General features: G+C 34.3%; 1 pseudogene; it reads right to left on the bottom strand.

Annotated features, from left to right (window-relative positions):
* Positions 1-5836: 5836 nt before the first annotated feature.
* LOC112481322 lies at positions 5837-5955 on the bottom strand (annotated as a pseudogene).
* Positions 5956-7166: the final 1211 nt, after the last annotated feature.

Raw genomic sequence — 7166 nt, 5'->3', positions numbered from 1 at the left:
ATTCTATATTTAATAAAAACATCCCTCAAAATGAGAGTAAATTAAAAACATTTTCAAATAATTAAAGTTGGAAGAACTCATCACAGTATTACAGTAAATTCTAAATAAAGATTTTTCAGGATGAAATAAAATGACACCTTATATAAACTTATATCTGCAAGAAGGAATTCAAAGCATCAAAAAATGTTGAATATCTAAGTAAATGTACTACTTTTTATTCTCTAAACTCTTTTAAAAAAAGACAATTATATCTTTCATGTCTAAAGGATAACACTTCATTTTGTGCAGACACAAAATATGTGACATTAGGATTAACAGTTGGGGAATAAATGAAATTATGTTGTCGCACAAATGCTTTACCTTCTTGGAAAGCAGTAAAATACAAACTCAAAATCCAGTACAATATAGAAGGGCAGTCTAATCGAGGCACTGCCATTAAAAAAAAAATCCAGGGCAAAAATAGGTATTTCACAAGGGACAATATAGAAACGGCCAATAAAAAGTGTTGAACATCATTAAATATCAGGAAAAAATACATTTAATACATAATACACAATGTGATACCATTTGACAGCCAATAGAAAGGCTAAAATTAAAAGCAAGAGGAGTTCCTCTAATGGAGGAGATAAACTGACTGGAACTTTATGAACCATCTTGTGTGAAACAACTAAAAAGCAAGACAAATATGGAAACAGAGGTATTTCAAGACACTAAACATCGGGCAGCAAAGGACAGTGATCACTGAGAGAAGGGAAACAAATGAGACAACTTTCTGGTTGCTGGAGCTGCCGATGGGAGGTTTCCAGGCCTAGACTCAGCGGGGAGAATGTCAGGAAGAGCATGGCAGTCACCTTGGCTGACAAGCCAAAGAAGAGAATCTGGAGAGGCCCAAGCAAGAGGCTTTCAAGTGGCTAATATAACTGTAATCAGGAGACTCAAAGAAGTGGAGAGGAAGTATATTTGAAGAGATAATAGCTACTTTTCTTTAAAATTTGATAAAAATTGTAGATCCACATATCCAAGGAGTTCAGTGTCCCTAAGCGCACGACCATGGAGGCAAGTATATCAAGTCACATTATTAAAAAAAAAAAAAAAAAAAAAACTTGCTTAAGACAGAAAGGTTTAAAAAATGACACATGTACAGAGAAAAAGAGATCAGAATAAAAGCAGACATCTGGTTGGGAACAATGCAAGCCAGGAGATAGCAGTGTACCATCTATAAAGTACTGAAAGAGAAAAATTGTCAGGCTAGAATTCTGTACTCAGCAAAGATATCTTTCAAAAATGAAACTCAAATAAAGATTTTTTTTTTTTAAGCATGCAAAAGCTGGAAGACTCCAGCACTAAAAAGACTTGCACTAGAAAAATGTAAAGGAAGTTTTCCATGAAGAAGAAACAGATAGCAAATTGAAATCTAGATCTACACAAAGGAATGAAGGGAACTGGAAATGGTGACTATTAAAAGAAAAAAAATATTATTCAAATAGCTTTAAGATATAATTGCCTTTTAAATGCAAAAATTGTAATGTGTTGTGAGGCTCACAATATCTTAGATCTTTAACTTAATATTTTCCAAATTTGGGAAAATTGGGAATATTTTTCCTTGAAATATTTTCTGGCCCATATGCTCTCTTTTTCTGCTAAGACTTCAGTTACACATACATTATATTATTTGATACTATATCACAGGTCACTTATCTATGTTCATTTTAGTGTTTTTCTCTGTTTTTCAGAATGGATGATTTCCATTTTATTGTTTCGTTTTTGTCTTTAGTCTGATTCTAAGACCATCCAGAAAAAATCCTACTTCAGATATTATACATTCCAATTACAAAACTTCCAATTTTTGTAGTTTTAATTTCCCTGATATGATTTTCTATATGTCCACATATTATTGCCAGCTCCTTTTTTAAGACCTTGAATTTATAAAGAGTTTATAATTACTCTTTAAAGTTCTTGTCTGTTAATTTTCACAGCTTGGTCATCTCAAGGATAATTTTTTTTTACCTGATTATTCTCTTGACACTGCATTACATTTTCTGTTTTTTTTTTTTTTCTCATTTTTAGTTTTTTAAACATACATACTGGACAGTTTTAAGTGCTGGCTGAAGGTGAAGGAAATCTAGAATTGGTAGTAGAGAGAGGTGTTCAAACCTCATTATGATCTAGAGTCCCGTTGTAGCAATGGACAGTACAGCTTATTCCATTACATCTCCTTTATTAAGTCTTTTATGAAGACTGTGTCTGGCAACCACCATGACGTCTAGATGATAGGAGAGCAGGAGGGAATCTGAAAGTGCAGTGGTTGGACTGTAGCAGAAATACTTTCAGCCTTACTCATATCCCCCTGACCTAAGCTTGAATTTTAGCTGTGGATCCCATGGGCAGGTGCATGTCACCTCCCTGTATGCAGATGGTGTGATAGCCTCAACTTTGTACCACATATCCTTATTTTGCCTTTAAATTCTACCTTCACTAAAGATCTGGGGAGGATTTGATTCATGCTACATTCATGTACTGCTCAGACGTGCAAGGGAGTTAATGCCCCCAGGGAAAACCTCAAATAATAAGGTGTAAGAAGTATTAGATAACACTCCTGTCTCCTATACTTTGGATAAATAATTCAGTGATGGATCTGGCTTACTTCTTAGGAGGTCCCATAAGAACCAAGTCCCCATTTGTAATTTGCTGTTATATTGATCTTTCTGTCTCACGCTCTTGGCTTCTTCAATTCTTCTCCTTTAGATAAGCTCCCAGATGAAATACTGTGCACAAGTCTTTGTATGGGGTTGTACTGATTCTCTAAGAGGAGAACAAATAGCAGAACTACAAAGTTTTAAAAATTTCCCATTAAAAAAAATATAATATATATCCAAGAGGATATCATAAGATTAAGTTTAGTTATTTTAATGTTGAGAAAATCGGAGCATTTTCAGAGACGAAGAAAAAGAGTTACAACTTCTCATTAAAAAAAAAAAATTCTTGTGGATGAACTATTTTTAAGTGCACCACTTATGTAAATTAGTGTGGCTGAAAGGGCTTGTAAACATAATATTCTCTCAAGTATTTTATTTATACACTTAGCTCTGTGAAGAAAGAATGTATTCATCAAAAGTATATACTAAAGCATTTCATTCAAATAATGGTAAAATCCGTAGGGTATGACCAAATTAATGAGTTTTTAATGGTGTTTTATATGTTTGCTCATGTTCAGGTAATCCTTTTCACATTTGCTAATGTTAGAATTACTGTTCTCAGACCTACCAGAAGACTCAGACCCATCAATTGATTCTTTTTTATATCACCAAGAACATTACCTTCTGCATACAGAAAGATATTTAATGCAAATAAAAATCGATAGCAATAAGTACCATTATAATAAGAATTCTGAAATAGCAAAAACTCTTACAAATGCTAGACTATGGTTCCCTTTATTTAAGCAGTCATCAGGGTATCCACGTTTTGATGAAGAAGGTGTCTTGGCACTTCTTTTAAACAGAACTAGAATTTGTATAGTTAATGATGAGCAGCAAATTTTGTGCTTTTAAATGCCAAGGAGACGGCCCCCTAACCCCCATGAACAAGACTTTTACCCACCAATCTTTCGTTGATACGTCCATATTTTGTTGTTTAAAAATAAAAGAATTTTTTAATTTTATAAATTGTAGGTAATGGAATTTGTTTTTTAATTAAAGTTTTATTTTTTATTTTATTTTTATTAAATTTATTGGGGTGACGTTAATAAAATTACATAGGTTTCAAGTGTACAATTAATTAATACGTCATCTGTATATTGCGTTGTGTGTCCATGACCCAAAGTTAAATTTCCTTCCATCACCATATATTTGACCCTCTTGGCCCTTGTCTACTTCCCGCCTTTTCCTCTAGTAACCGCTAAACTCTTGTCTGTGTCTATGAGTTTTTGTTTGTCTTGTTCGTTTGTTGCTTTCAGTTTTATATCTCACATATGAGTGAAATCATGTGGTTCTCAACTTTTTCTGTCTGATTGATTTCGCTTAGCACGATAATCTCAAGATCCATCCATGTTGTCGCAAATGGCAGTATTTCATATTCTGGAATATGTTTTTGAATGACTATTTCTCCAGATTTTTCAGTCCAAGGAATTCATGCTTTGGTGGTAATACATTTAAATACATTTAAATACCTGCTAAATGTTGCTGCTACCTGAGAGAGTGAAGGCTGTTCTTATAAGGGTGAGCGAGCTGCAGAATGCTTACAATTTGAATCATTAAAGTAGATTGCATCAGCTCAGAACCTAGATAGAATTAACATGGAAACTGGTTTCAGCATCTGCTTCAGAAAAGCATTCTAGGGATGATCCTCCCCCTCTATTTTCAGTTCTGGATTCATAAGAAAGATTTTCCCTTCTGAAATCGTGAGGTCTCTAACTGCCTCTTGCCTTTTATTGATTATCCTCTTGATTCTCTAACCTTTACAACCCTTCATAACTGGTTGTCCTTTAATGAGGTTCATTGTCAGTGTAGGAAGTAATATCTATTAAGCATTTCTTCTCATTAGTTGAAGAAACTCTTACTCTTAGGAGCAAACAATGACTTGACAATTCTTCTTTAGTGGAACTATACATTGAAATTTGTTTATGAAATGCGAATGATCTATAGCCAAATGACACATTATACATTTGTGCACATAGACCAGGTTAGGTGCATTTGATAAAAAACAACCTAGAAATTGTTTTGTTAAATATTCTCACAACACACCCTTATCTTTGGTGCGGGTTTTAATCTGATCATTCAGTTATTTCTCATTTCAAATTTCTTTTCACAGATTTAAGTGTACAAAATAAAATGCAAATAATAGGAAAATGCTCACAATTGAGAAAATGTGCTTCATGATTAATAATTAGATCCAATTCCACAATAACTACTGTTAAAGAGAAAACCACAGCCCCAAATGGCATGACTTATACTGAAGTCCATGATTCTAGACCTAGACTTAATACTTAACCTAACTGCAGTTTCAACCTTCCCTACAAATGTAATGTTACTCACTGAGTCTGGTCAGCACCAATGAGGTCATCTATCACGTGGACCCTCTCTATCCTCTACAACAAGAAGAGGTCTGCATGATAAAACCCCTCCCAGTCCCTTCTCCCCAAAAGGAAGACCTCCTGGTCTAAAAACTGTCTTTTCTATTATTTTGCTAATAAATCCCCTGTCACACGCTTCTTCCTATAAAACCTTCCATTCTATACAACCCTTCAGAATATCCTTTTCCTTGCTGGATGGGATGCTGCTGGATTCATGACTCAGTAAAGCCAAATAGATCTTGAAATTTACTTGGTCGAATTTTGTTTTTAGCACTACTAATAATTCTGTGTATAAGGGAATTAGGGAATATGAGTGGTAATGACATCAATATGAAAGATTTTATTACCTTTTCTGATTTGTATATATTTAAAATGCATTATCTTCTAATCGCCATAAATAATAGTTCTAATGCAAATGGGAAAAGTAGGAAAGATAATGGATATCTTTGTTTGATTCTTCATTTTAGAAACTTGTGTCTCAATGAATTCTAAGCATCATTTGTTATTACTTATACTGCAGAATTTCCCTTAAATGTTGATTGCTAATGTATTTTTCAGCAGTGGTTTCAAGATTTCCACTAATGAAATCAAATTTTATTTTAAATTAGTTTTGTTAATTGAAATCTTGAAATTATTGCAGAAAAATAAAAAGAATGAGAGAATTAAGTGGTAATTTCTTTCTTTCTTTCTTTTTTTTTAGGTGAGGCAACCCTTGGTTGACCTCACAGATTGCAAGGACCTTGTCAGTTTACAATCCCTTATTTTTTACACCTACAGCACCTGGTCTTCCTAAATGGTCTCCCATTGAAGTACTAACCAGGCTCGACCCTGCTTAGCTTCTGAGATCAGACAGGAGCGGGCTTGTTCAGGGTAGCATGGCTGTAGTCAAGTGATAATTTATTTCAAAAATCAGGAAGCTGTTGTGTCAATTTGCCATATTTTTGTAATTTTCTTTTTTGAGTTTATTATAGGGCACTGAATCAGCACGCACAAAAAGAAATAAACATGTATATTTATGTGATAAACAATTGGTATAACCTAATTGAATAAACACCTATATAGAATTGTGCATTAAAAGATTAACCTTGCCCTGAGGAAGGATTTGGCCCTTTGCCCCCAGCTCCTGGGAAGTTACTACTACATCCTTGATATGCCCTTCCTGAAAAGACTACTTTCATTTACCTGAGGGCCATGGACCATACTAAATCATCTGTGCTAACAATGTGATTTATGGCAGGCCGCATGGTTTTAGATTGACTTCTGGAAGGGCTGGTCAGTCCCATGGGCAGTCAGCCATGTCTATGTGACCAACCTCCAATAAAACTTCTGAACAGTGAGGATCAGGAGAGCATCCCTGGTTGGCAGTACTCCAACCAATGTGGCATATCGATGCACATTATTGCTAGGAGAATAAGTGCTGCCAACATGACTCTGCTGAGAGAGGATGCAGGAATCCCCACGCTTGATCTCTGCTGGACCCTGCTCTCATGTATGTGCCTTTTCCCAACTGAGCCTGCTGTGCATCCTTTTGCTATAATAAACTGCAACCATGCGTACAACACCTTTGCTGAGTTCTACGAGTTCTTCTAGTGAATTACTGAATTTGTGGGTGGTCTTAGGGACCTCCCAACATGTAATAACCATAACATAAACATAAGTATCATGGACAACGTCATATGTGCATATATAGGTGGGTGTCAAGAAAGCGTATTTCAATCACCAACTGAGTAAATTTACCAAAAGAGATAATGGTGTCCTTTAGGAGAATATTCATTCATATTATAACGTAAGTATTTTTATGCCAAGAAAGAAATGATTTGCATTCTACAATGTTTTCAGTATTGATTTTCTCTGTTATTATAGTAGTATGGGATTAATATAGAAAAATCGAAACAGAAAAATTTCTAAAATATTTCTAAAATATTAAAATTTAAGAATGTCATTCAATTTATGTATTTTAAATTATTTATTTATTAAAACGGATAAATAAGAGACCTTGAAACCAGGAGTCCAGAAACAGACCCAAAGAGATATGGTCATGTGATTTTTTGTCAAAGATAACACTGCAAAGAAATAAGGAAATGCTAGCATTTTTAAT

Source organism: Pteropus alecto, unplaced genomic scaffold, assembly GCF_000325575.1.
Source record: "Pteropus alecto unplaced genomic scaffold, ASM32557v1 scaffold14, whole genome shotgun sequence".
Lineage (NCBI taxonomy): Eukaryota > Metazoa > Chordata > Mammalia > Chiroptera > Pteropodidae > Pteropus > Pteropus alecto.
The sequence above is the reverse complement of the archived record's forward strand: the minus strand, read 5'-3'. Positions and strand labels throughout refer to the sequence as shown.